This window comes from Saimiri boliviensis, chromosome 5, assembly GCF_048565385.1.
Source record: "Saimiri boliviensis isolate mSaiBol1 chromosome 5, mSaiBol1.pri, whole genome shotgun sequence".
Classification (NCBI taxonomy): Eukaryota; Metazoa; Chordata; class Mammalia; order Primates; family Cebidae; genus Saimiri; species Saimiri boliviensis.
In genome coordinates this window covers 76,066,208-76,076,486 of record NC_133453.1, presented here as the reverse complement: position 1 = coordinate 76,076,486, position 10,279 = coordinate 76,066,208, and the positions used below count along the sequence as shown (strand labels likewise).

Below are 10,279 nucleotides of genomic sequence, written 5' to 3'. Positions count from 1 at the left end.
TGTATGATTATACTACATATGCAACAGACTATATAAAATTGTGTCTTGTATTAAAAAAAGAAACCTCAAAATTAAACACACAATGGCATGGTTACCAAGTTTGTTGCTGTACACGTTTTAGGCATGAATGGTTAGTTATTTATATTAAAAACAGCAAATAAATAATTTAAAATTTACCATGTATTTTTATGGTTTTCATCTTCTTTTTTAATCTTTTCACGTCTAAACCAGTTTTAACCCTACAATGTAGAGTCCAGACCTCAAAACTTACATAGTTGCCGTAAGATTCACTATAATTATAAAAACAAGGGACTTAGAGGTGAGTCACCCAAAGCCAGAGTTTTCTCTATCACTGATTTCTCTTCCTAAAATCATTTGAGTTCAGGTTTTCAATGGATCTTCATATATCTTTCCCTTTCTCATTCTTTTCACTGTTGTGATTTACTAAGAAATCTTTTAGTATTTTCCTGCTTTTGTTTGCCACCACCTTCTTAGAAAGATTGTTTATGGCGTCTGCTTCCTAAAGAGCTCAAGGTACTGTGCTGTGCACTGGGAATACAAGAGTATACAAGATAGATTGACTTAAAGCAGCTTATAGTCTGGTGGAGATAGACATTGGACCAGAAATTATAATCGCATTAATTACATGACCATGCAAAATCTCTGTGAAACAAATCTATAAATGGTTAACCGGGAGGCTGACAGCACAATTGTCACTTAAGAGGGAAGAAATGAACTTGTGAGTCTATTGTAGTAGCAGTTCAAGGGAAAACAAAATACCTTGATTACTTGATCATTGTTGATAGATTCTGAACACGATTGTTGGAGTAGAGACCAGTTAGGATGGGGACTTGTGCTTATTCATACAGGAAAGGCTTTATGTTCTGAGACTGGCTAAAAGTATCTTGACATATCTCAGAAGGGCCTAAAATTTGCTTTTAAAGAAGTTGGCTGGGATGTTTGCATAAAAACTCAGGAAATTGATATATCGGAAAGAAAGCTCATATAAGAGAAAAAATTTTTTTTTCGCTTTTCTATTCCCTTCACTATGTATACGTACTCATATATATCTCTCCCTGCTGATATAGTTACTTCTGCTGCACACCCTCTTCCTTCACCAGGGCTTTCTGGAAGTCTCCTTTGTAAATCTTTATTTCATCTCTTCCTTCTTCAACCCGATCTCACAGTGAGGAACTGGTATTGAATGCTCTTTTTTTTTTTCTTTAAATAATTGGCTTATCTTCATCTCTGAGCAGGGAAAAATTGCTACTCTAGAAGAAAAGAAGTTTCCGAAAATGAGGTCGTAAGCACCAATGACATTTTGCCTCACACCAGCACACCTTACCTCAATTGTGCACAAGCACACTTGAGGTGACACGTAGGTACACGTATGTTGAACAGAATACTCTTCACAGTATATTTTATTAAGAGGTGGCAAGAACATCTTCACCGATGTACCCGAGATTTTTACAGATGGGTACAGAGATTTTACATGTTATGCTTAATCGCCACAAATTAAGCAAAAGCCATATTTGTTTTTAAGGATAGCTCCTCAGCATTGGCCCGATATTATCAGTAGGCTGAGCTATTTCCAATGTGATAGAAGTTAAGCCTTGCTCTCCTTTATGGGATTTTACAAATATGTTAAGTAGGCAAAAGAAAGATTGAATAGGACTAAAGTCATACAGCTAGAGAGAGATGGAAACAAAAACAGGTTCAGTTTGCACTGCTATTCTCTTTACAAATGGAGCTCAATCCCAAAACATGATTAAACATGCAGGCTTTAAAATCAGGCAGACCTGAATTCAAACCCTATTGTAGCTACTCACACATATGCGATTTATGCCAACTCTGAGCTTCCATTTCTTCATCTTTAAAATAGAGTTAAAATTACTTTATATGGGAAATCAGAGACTTAAAATATAAGTGCATGTGATAAATAAGCCCCAAGAAAGTTATCCTTACCATTTCTCTGTTATATGAAACATATGTAGCAGGTATATGGAATTATCACTCTTATTCATCTGGTTACACCAGGGCTCTCAAAATGAATAGGATAAATTCCAATCTGTAATTCCCAATCCAACTCACCAGAATAAAATGAATGACTGGGTCCTAAATAATCCTTTGTCACCATATTTATTATCAATACATTAGTATATGGGATATTTGTAACTGATTTATGTTATTTATTTATTTTTTTTTTTTTTGAGAGAGAGAGAGTCTCAGTCTGTTACCGAGGCTGGAGTGCAGTGGTGCAATCTCAGCTCACTGCAACCTCTGCCTCCTGGGTTCAAGCGATTCTCCTGCCTCAGCCTTCTGAGTAGATGGGACTACAGGCAAGTGCCACCACACCTGGCTAATTTTTGTACTTTCAGTAGAGACGAGGTTTTCCCAAGTTGGCCAGGCAGTTCTCAAACTGCTGACTTCAGTTGATCCACCCACCTCAACCTCCCAAAGTGCTGGGAATACAGGCATGAGCCACCGCACCTGGCCTAGATTTATATTCTTCATTGATCCAACCTAATGAAACCCGACATTCCATATTTAAATCATCTTATATTTTAGTTTTTAGAAAATGTGAATTACTTACCCAAGGTCACACAGCTTGTCCGTGGTAAAATGAAAAGAGTTTAGTTCTTATGACTTCTAATCTAGAGCCTTACCTACCAGATCACACAGCTTTTGAACACACTTAACAGATTTATCATTCCCTAAGCTTAGGAAAAACCTCACTAATATCATTAGAACATTCCAGGTCTTCTTTTCCGTATTCACTTATGTACATGGATAAGCTCATTCTTTTCAAATGCCAGGGATGTATTGCTCACTAGAGGAACTCCACTACCCAGCGGTCTTTAATGTAAAAGGCAAACCTTTCCACTAATGAGCAGTTTGTCTAGTGTTCTTAACCTTATCAGCAGCTCCTCAAGTGATAAAGGCTTAACTATTATGCACCGAAAGGTGTTGATAATTCTCAATCTTCATGCAGAAAATGGCTCTTTTGTCACTTCTTATAGTCTACTGTTAAACTTAGCATACTGCTTACAAATTACCTTTCCTGTTCTGCAAAGCAGTCAGCTGGAAGTATTGGTGGGCCGGCAGCAGGTGGAGCCTCCTCCTGTCAGGACAAGAATGATACCTGCTGCTTAGTAGAAAAAGAGCCAACTGCAGTTTAATGATGTAGACCTGTCCCAGGAAATAGACTGGGTTTAAAGACATGGTAGAGGGAAGAACACTTTTTTCAAAACAGGAAAAAAGAGGTTGACTATTAAAGACTGTACAAATAGAACTGAAGGCTGGAGATTTTACCAACTGAAACATTGGTGCATAATGACTAAAATGATTTTAATCCTTTGCTCCTGGAATTCCCTAAAGTACAGTGGGGTCTATAATGCAGCCCAGAGCTCATAGAGCCTTTCCTCCATCGGCTTCTGGAATGAAGAATGCAGAACAACATTGTCTCCATGTTGCTGCAAGAGAAACAATAAAAGCTTGATCAGCTGAATGCTTAAATATGGCTGAATGTTTGATGAGATGAAGATGTAATTTTGTCTATGTTCCCTAAGGATCTGGATTAAATATGACTACAGGGCCTAATCAAATAGCTAGTCACTGAACAACGGTCCCAACTGCATTTTTCATTCTAGGCATGCCTTTCTTTCCCCCACTCCTCCAAGTACATTACTTATTCACTGGTTTGTCAGCAGTGTGCATTATTAGCGCTTGAGAGATAAAACTTTAAGTGTTGCTCCCAATTAGCACAACAGTGACCACGCACCATGCTCTGTGCTTAATGCCTGCTCTCAGAGAGGAGCTGGTTTTGAAGGTCTGAGGTGGAGGAGAAAAAAAAATGAAACAGCTTAAGCATTCATTTTGAGTGGAGAGACAGCTCCTATTAACATTTAACAGCATTTGTGCAACTTGGTGCGGAGGTTATGATGCAAATGAGGAGGAATTAAAAGTGGCCAGGGGTTTGTCATTGATGGATTGCAGTCTGGCGGTGTTCACACTTCTGCCGTGTCCATCAGAAGCGATTACTGTGTAATTAAACCTTATTTCTCTACTCTTCAGTGCATAATTACTTTGTGAATGTAACCATCATCTAAAAAAGCTACCAAAATGCTTTAGCATTTAGTCTAGCAGTCATTTCCCTAGCTTGTGTCAGATATAACCATCAGACAGTGCAAAAGAACTGTCACTTTTAATAAGAGGCAAAAAATTAAATGAAACAGTATGCTTATTACAGGAAAATTAGGCGTTCAAGTGGTAGAGTCCTTTTCTGCTATTTGCATAATTTATTCTTTTTTGTCCCTCACACCAGAAGCTTCAGGCAATTTTCTTCACATTTAAATAGATCGCACATTTAAGGCTACTTAAGGAAAATTATCACTTTGCATATTTTAATTGTTGTAAAGAAAGTGAATAGAAGAGGTCTGCAGCTTGGACTCTTGAGTCGGTCAGATGCTCAACTGTCTGATTCTGGAGCTCCCCACTGCTGCACTAGAGATAACCCTATAGTTCACAGCCATCCACTTGGATTTCATCAGCATGCAAATGCAGCTCCAAGCACTACAATAAGTGGATCTTTGATATTTACAAACTAGCCACTAATAACTAAAACGTAATTTGTTTGACATAGCTTTAGATTCTCTTATCTCTGTGCCTTATTTTTTCTTTTTCAAAGAAAAACCTAAGTCCTTTACATTTAGAAAAACTAAGACAGTCCACTCAAACAGTCATGTTCTACAGGTTCTAGAAATATGATTTGCTACAAAATTATGTCAGTCCCTCTATTCTGGCAAGCCAGGCAACGTTTCGATTTCTTTTGTTTAATTTAGACTCACTTTTAAGCAAATAAAAAAATTCAACAAAAAAAATTCTTTCCCCCATAAGAATTATAGCAAGCCACTGGTGTTTCAAATGAATGATTCAGTTACCAAGGGAAGCATGTAACGTTCAGTATGCTTGTGTTGTAATTCAAAAGGATGAGAGCAACAGTACAGGGCATTGCAGAGCAAACGCTGTAAATAGGCTAATGCCTGTACAAACTGTTAATTATGAAACTGGTGAAAAGTTAAAAGGAGATTCCAGTGAAAACTTTGATCAAAACATACTCGGCTTATTTATTGTACTTAAGTGGGTTAAAGAATCTCAGTGGTATAATTTGCTTAGTTTTCATTACCAATTAAAAAAAATTCCAAAGAGACAGAAAACTGAAGTCTTCGTTTTGACAAGACAGCAATGCTTTAAAGTATATTCAAATGTGAATCTGATTAACTCAGCAACACTTTTATTTAATTACAAACAATTATATGTTCCCTTTGGCTACTGGTCATTTTCGTTTACAATGCCATTGTCCTCCTCAAGTGCAAACTCTAAACACTAATGAATGTCTGAGGGACGACAGTTAGCACACATTTGACTAAGCAAACATTTGTCTTTAAAAGTAAGTGAAGTAGGACTTAGTTTACAAAAACTATCAGTGTGAGGCAAAGCAACATAAAATAGCACATTGTAGAGACAGAAAAGGTAAGTTTAAGATAGGAATTGTAACTTAGAAAGGAATTTACTCATTTTGACATATTTATTCTTTAAGCTTTGAAATGCAGTACAGCATTATTTAGAAAGGCAGTATAAAGTTTTTATTCCAAGAGAATAATATTTTCTAAATGTATATTTTTGCTGATTTTTCTCTTAAAGTACTTAATGGAAAAAGTTGTATAAATTCTAAAAAAGTTAAAAAGTCTTCTGCTGACCTTTCATAATCCCTCCAACTCCCACCACTGCCAAAATGAAAACAACCACAACTGACCTCTCAAGTTAGTTGAATATATCAGCGAATCAAAGGCAGTGATGCAGATTTCTGAACATAATATCCTGTTTACCTTTAATATGGAATTGCTTTTTTAAAAGTTGCTTCCTTCTAGGAAATGGAGATAATAATGTACCTAACTCACGAGGAATACAGTGGGGAATAATTGCAAGTAAAGTTGGCACACTGCCCTGCAGAGTATACCCAAAAAACATAGACTGTTTTCACTATAGAAAAAGGAAAAAAAAAACAAACAACTATAAAAATTTGAATATCAGTCTGATAGGTCAAACTTGAAGTCCAAAAAATTCTGGAAACCCATACAGTATATTATGTCACTTTCATCCATACAGTATATTATGTCACTCTCTTTTTTTCTTTTTTCTTTTTTTTTTTTTTTTTTTTTTTTTTTTGAGACAGAGTCTCACTCTGTCACCCAGGCTGGAGTACAGTGGTGCGATCTTGGATCACTGCAACCTCTGCCTCCCAGGTTCACGCGAGTCTCCTTCCTCAGCCTCCTGAGTAGCTGGGATTACAGCACTTGCCACCACACCCGGCTAATTTTTATATATTTTTACTAGAGTTGGAGTTTCACTGTGTTAGCCAGGATGGTCTCGATCTCCGACCTTATGATCTGCCTGCCTCAGCCTCCCAGAGTGCTGGGATTACAGGCATGAGCCACCATGCCCGGCTGTTACTCTCATCTCTTAAAGACAACTATCATAGATTCTGAACAGTGCCTAACAGTAGTCTCCATGTTTACTCACTGTGACACACATATTTGGTCAACTGAGACTTCAGACAAATGTGGTATCATGATAAAAAAAAAATACAGTCTTCTGAGTCAGTAAAACCGAGTTAAAATTCTTACTTCACCATTTACTATCTCTTCCATTTTGGATACATTGCTAAGCTTCAGCTTTCTCCTCTGCAAAATCAACATTTGCTTGGCAGGTCTGTCGAAATGATTCACTGAGATAAAGCACTTAACACTGTGCCAAGTTCCTAGTAAATGTCTGGAAGTGATAACCATTGTTCTTATTACCATAAATATGGCCTTGTATAATCACCTTTTTATATATCACATACCTGTGATGATTTAGAACTCACATTTTGCTTCAACATCTTTCCTTAATAAGAATGCTTTGAGTTGTGAAAGTTACGTTTTTAAGCATTACTTCATTATGTGTGCGCGCGTGTGTGTGTGTGTATGTGTGTGTAGTTACAGAAGGAAGATTCATATTTACTAACGTTTTCTTATAGTATAATCCATATTTTCAAGCATGGAATTTGTTGAAGAAACGTGGGCTTTGAAAGAAGAGACCTTCCAAACAGGCTTTGTGTGAGAAACATGGCTGTTTATTCACCTGGGTACAGGTGGGCTAAGGCCGAAATGGGCATTAGCAAAGGGCAGTGGGATAGGAGTTGGTTTTATGGGTTGGGTAGTTTTTCGGGGGGCGGGGGTGTTGCAGAGTGAGATCAGTTACAGTGGTGGGGCGTAGGGGGCAAGGAGTATATATACATGACCACAAGTTCAGTTACAATGGCAAGGTTGGGTGAGAGGTATTCACAATATCATAAGAACAGTTAAGATGGCAGGGTTGGGAGAGGGGCTTGTCAGGGAATCAGTCGATCAGGGACAATGGCAAATGCAGGCAGGAGGTGGGAGACATCAGCTGAGGCAAGCAGGACTTTAGACTTTCAGGCTCCAGGCTTGCATATGGAGACCGGACAGAATTTATCATTTATTAGACTGTTTTAATGTTAGCATCATCATTATGTAATATGACCTATTGTTTTTTTATTTTTTTTCTTTTGAGACAGAGTTTCATTCTAGTCACCCAAGTTGGAGTCCAGCGGTGTGATCACTGCTCACTGTAGTATCCACTCCCCAGGTTCAGGTGATCTTTTCACCTTAGCTTCCTGAGTATCTGGAACTACAGGCACATGCCACCACACCCAGCTAAATTTTGTATTTTTTGCAGAGACGGGATTTCGCCTTGTTGCCCAGGCTGATCTCAAACTCCTTGTTTCAAGGGATCTGCTCACTTCAGTCACTCAAAGTGTTGGGATTACAAGCATGAGTCATAGCACCTGGCTACCTAGCTTCTTTTTATTGATTTATTAGTTTTTATTTGACTTTCTGACATCAAAATAATTAGACTTTCATTTACTGAGACTGGACATCTATAAATAATAAAACAGCCTTAAAATTTTGGATCCCCAGCTGAGCACATTTCAAAGATTTATCATTCTGGTTTACCATTCCATGAAGTAAGAATTGGGAAAATGTGGTACATATATACCATGGAATATTATGCAGCCATCAAAAACGATGAGTTCACGTCCTTTGTAGGGACATGGATGAACCTGGAAACCATCATTCTCAGCAAACTGACACAGGAGCAGAAAATCAAACACCGCATGTTCTCACTCATAGGCGGGTGTTGAACAATGAGAACACATGGACACAGGGAGGGGAGCACTACACACTGGGATCCGTTGGGGGGAAATGGGGGAGGGACGGGGTGTGGGGAGGTGGGAAGAGATAGCATGGGGAGAAAAGACAGATACAGGTGAGGGGATGGAGGGCAGAGAACCACACTGCCATGTGTGTACCTATGCAACAATCTTGCGTGTTCTTCACATGTACCCCAAAACCTAAAATGCAATAAAAAAAATAAATAAAATAAAGAATTTGAAATGGTAAATTGCAAGATTTACCATTCCAAGGACCTTAAAATTTTGTTCAAATATCACTGACATATAATTAAACTCTTTGAAATTTTGTAGATAGGAGAGAATAGCTTGGAAGATCCCTATCAGAATTGCACTTACCAAAACGTTTGAAAAGGGTATTTAATTTCAGCTACTATTCCTCTTTTACCTGCCTCTCATGTTGTTGATTGTCGCAATAAGCAGGCTCATCATATTGCTATTCTGAAGATATTATACATTTTTATGAGTTTGACTCATAAAATAAAAATATTGAACCAATTATGTAGTAAAAATAAAACACCATTTATTCAATGATAAAGTCCATTTAGTTCTGTTCTATCTGAACTTCCTCACTCTGTCTCCCCCATTTCTTTCAACCTTCTTTAAAATTCAAAACCTGCTAGAACACCAGGAAGAGTAAATAAAATATAAAATGTCAGGAATGTGATGAATCCACCTGAATTGGTATCACTGATGTACGTGTTGGGTCATTCGAAATTTTACACAGTATAGGGTTAACTCATCCAACATTTTCAAGAATATTCCCATCTAATTGCATGCACTCTATCTTTTAGGAGGCCATTATTTTATCATCTAGAGTTATTTATTAGAGGGGAATCATGTTTTCTAAAAGCAAATGAAGTGGTACAGATTTAGATTCACCAACTTTACAAACCACAGCGTAGAGAACAGGTAATTGAAACTGTTCAGCATTGGTCAGGAAAGTAACCCGCACTAGCCGATAACGTAAATCTGTCAAGAAGAGTTTAACCTTTCAATTTCAATGGTTAGAAAAGAAAAATTTGTCAGTTTGACTGTTGACTTGAATATCACCTACTTAAAATTAAAACAACTATTACAGTAAGGTATTATTTCATTAATAATTCATAAGCAGGCTCAATTTTTAAGTCAGTTAACTAGCATACACCAGAATCTTTGTAGATAGAGTAAAAAAATGATAACTTGTAAGAGTTGTTAAAAACAATTTTCTAAGGCTCATGATAATCCCATGAATGTTTTATTACTTCCTATATATAGAACTGTGTAGATAAAATACATTAAATTGAACTAAGAGAATATTTAGTTACCTAATATGACTTGTATATAGATGCAGTCTTAAACCTTTCTCTTGGCATAATTAGAATTATTTGGCTAAGTATCATGTGAAACGATTATATAATGAAGTATTTTACTATAATATGAATATAAACATCATTATGGCAACTTCATTAGCTGTGCTATAGTTTCATAATTATTTTTACTTGCAATTTTTTTTTTTTTTTTTTTTTTTTTTTTTTTTTTTGCTAAAAATGGGCTGAACTTGAAGAAAGGGTGAGGGAGAGAAAGAGAGAAAGAGTCTCTAAACTATGTAGGCATCATCATTTCAGCATATCATTTTTATTCACTTTTTTGAGACTTAGCAACATTCAGCAAAGATCGTTGTTTCAAATTGAGCTGCACAGCATTCAATGGCAAACTCAATTGGAAATCGAAAATCTGCTGCTTACCTAAATTGTCTAGGGCTAAGAAGGTATTTCTACCAATGATTTAGAAGTAATTAAAATGATGTTTACAGTACTGCTCCCCTTTACTTTCACGTTGTAGGTGATAGTATAGCTAAGCCACTTTTAACTCACTGAGAGAAGGACCAAGATGACACAGCCCCAGGTATTTTCTTAAATTTCCCATGGAATTGGAGATCTGCTGGAAGAAAAGCTTTTCTATCCCTTTGCCAGAGGTCCCTAA

General features: G+C 37.0%; 1 protein-coding gene across 3 annotated transcripts in view; it reads right to left on the bottom strand.

Annotated features, from left to right (window-relative positions):
- Positions 1-8,380: 8,380 nt before the first annotated feature.
- Positions 8,381-10,279, bottom strand: part of FIGN (fidgetin, microtubule severing factor) — a 143,499-nt gene continuing 141,600 nt past the window's right edge. For all 3 annotated transcript variants that reach the window (XM_003921925.3, XM_074399584.1, XM_074399585.1), the window contains one exon: positions 8,381-10,279. This exon is cut by the window's right edge and continues 12,114 nt beyond it. The gene's annotated coding sequence lies outside the window, so the exon portion shown is untranslated.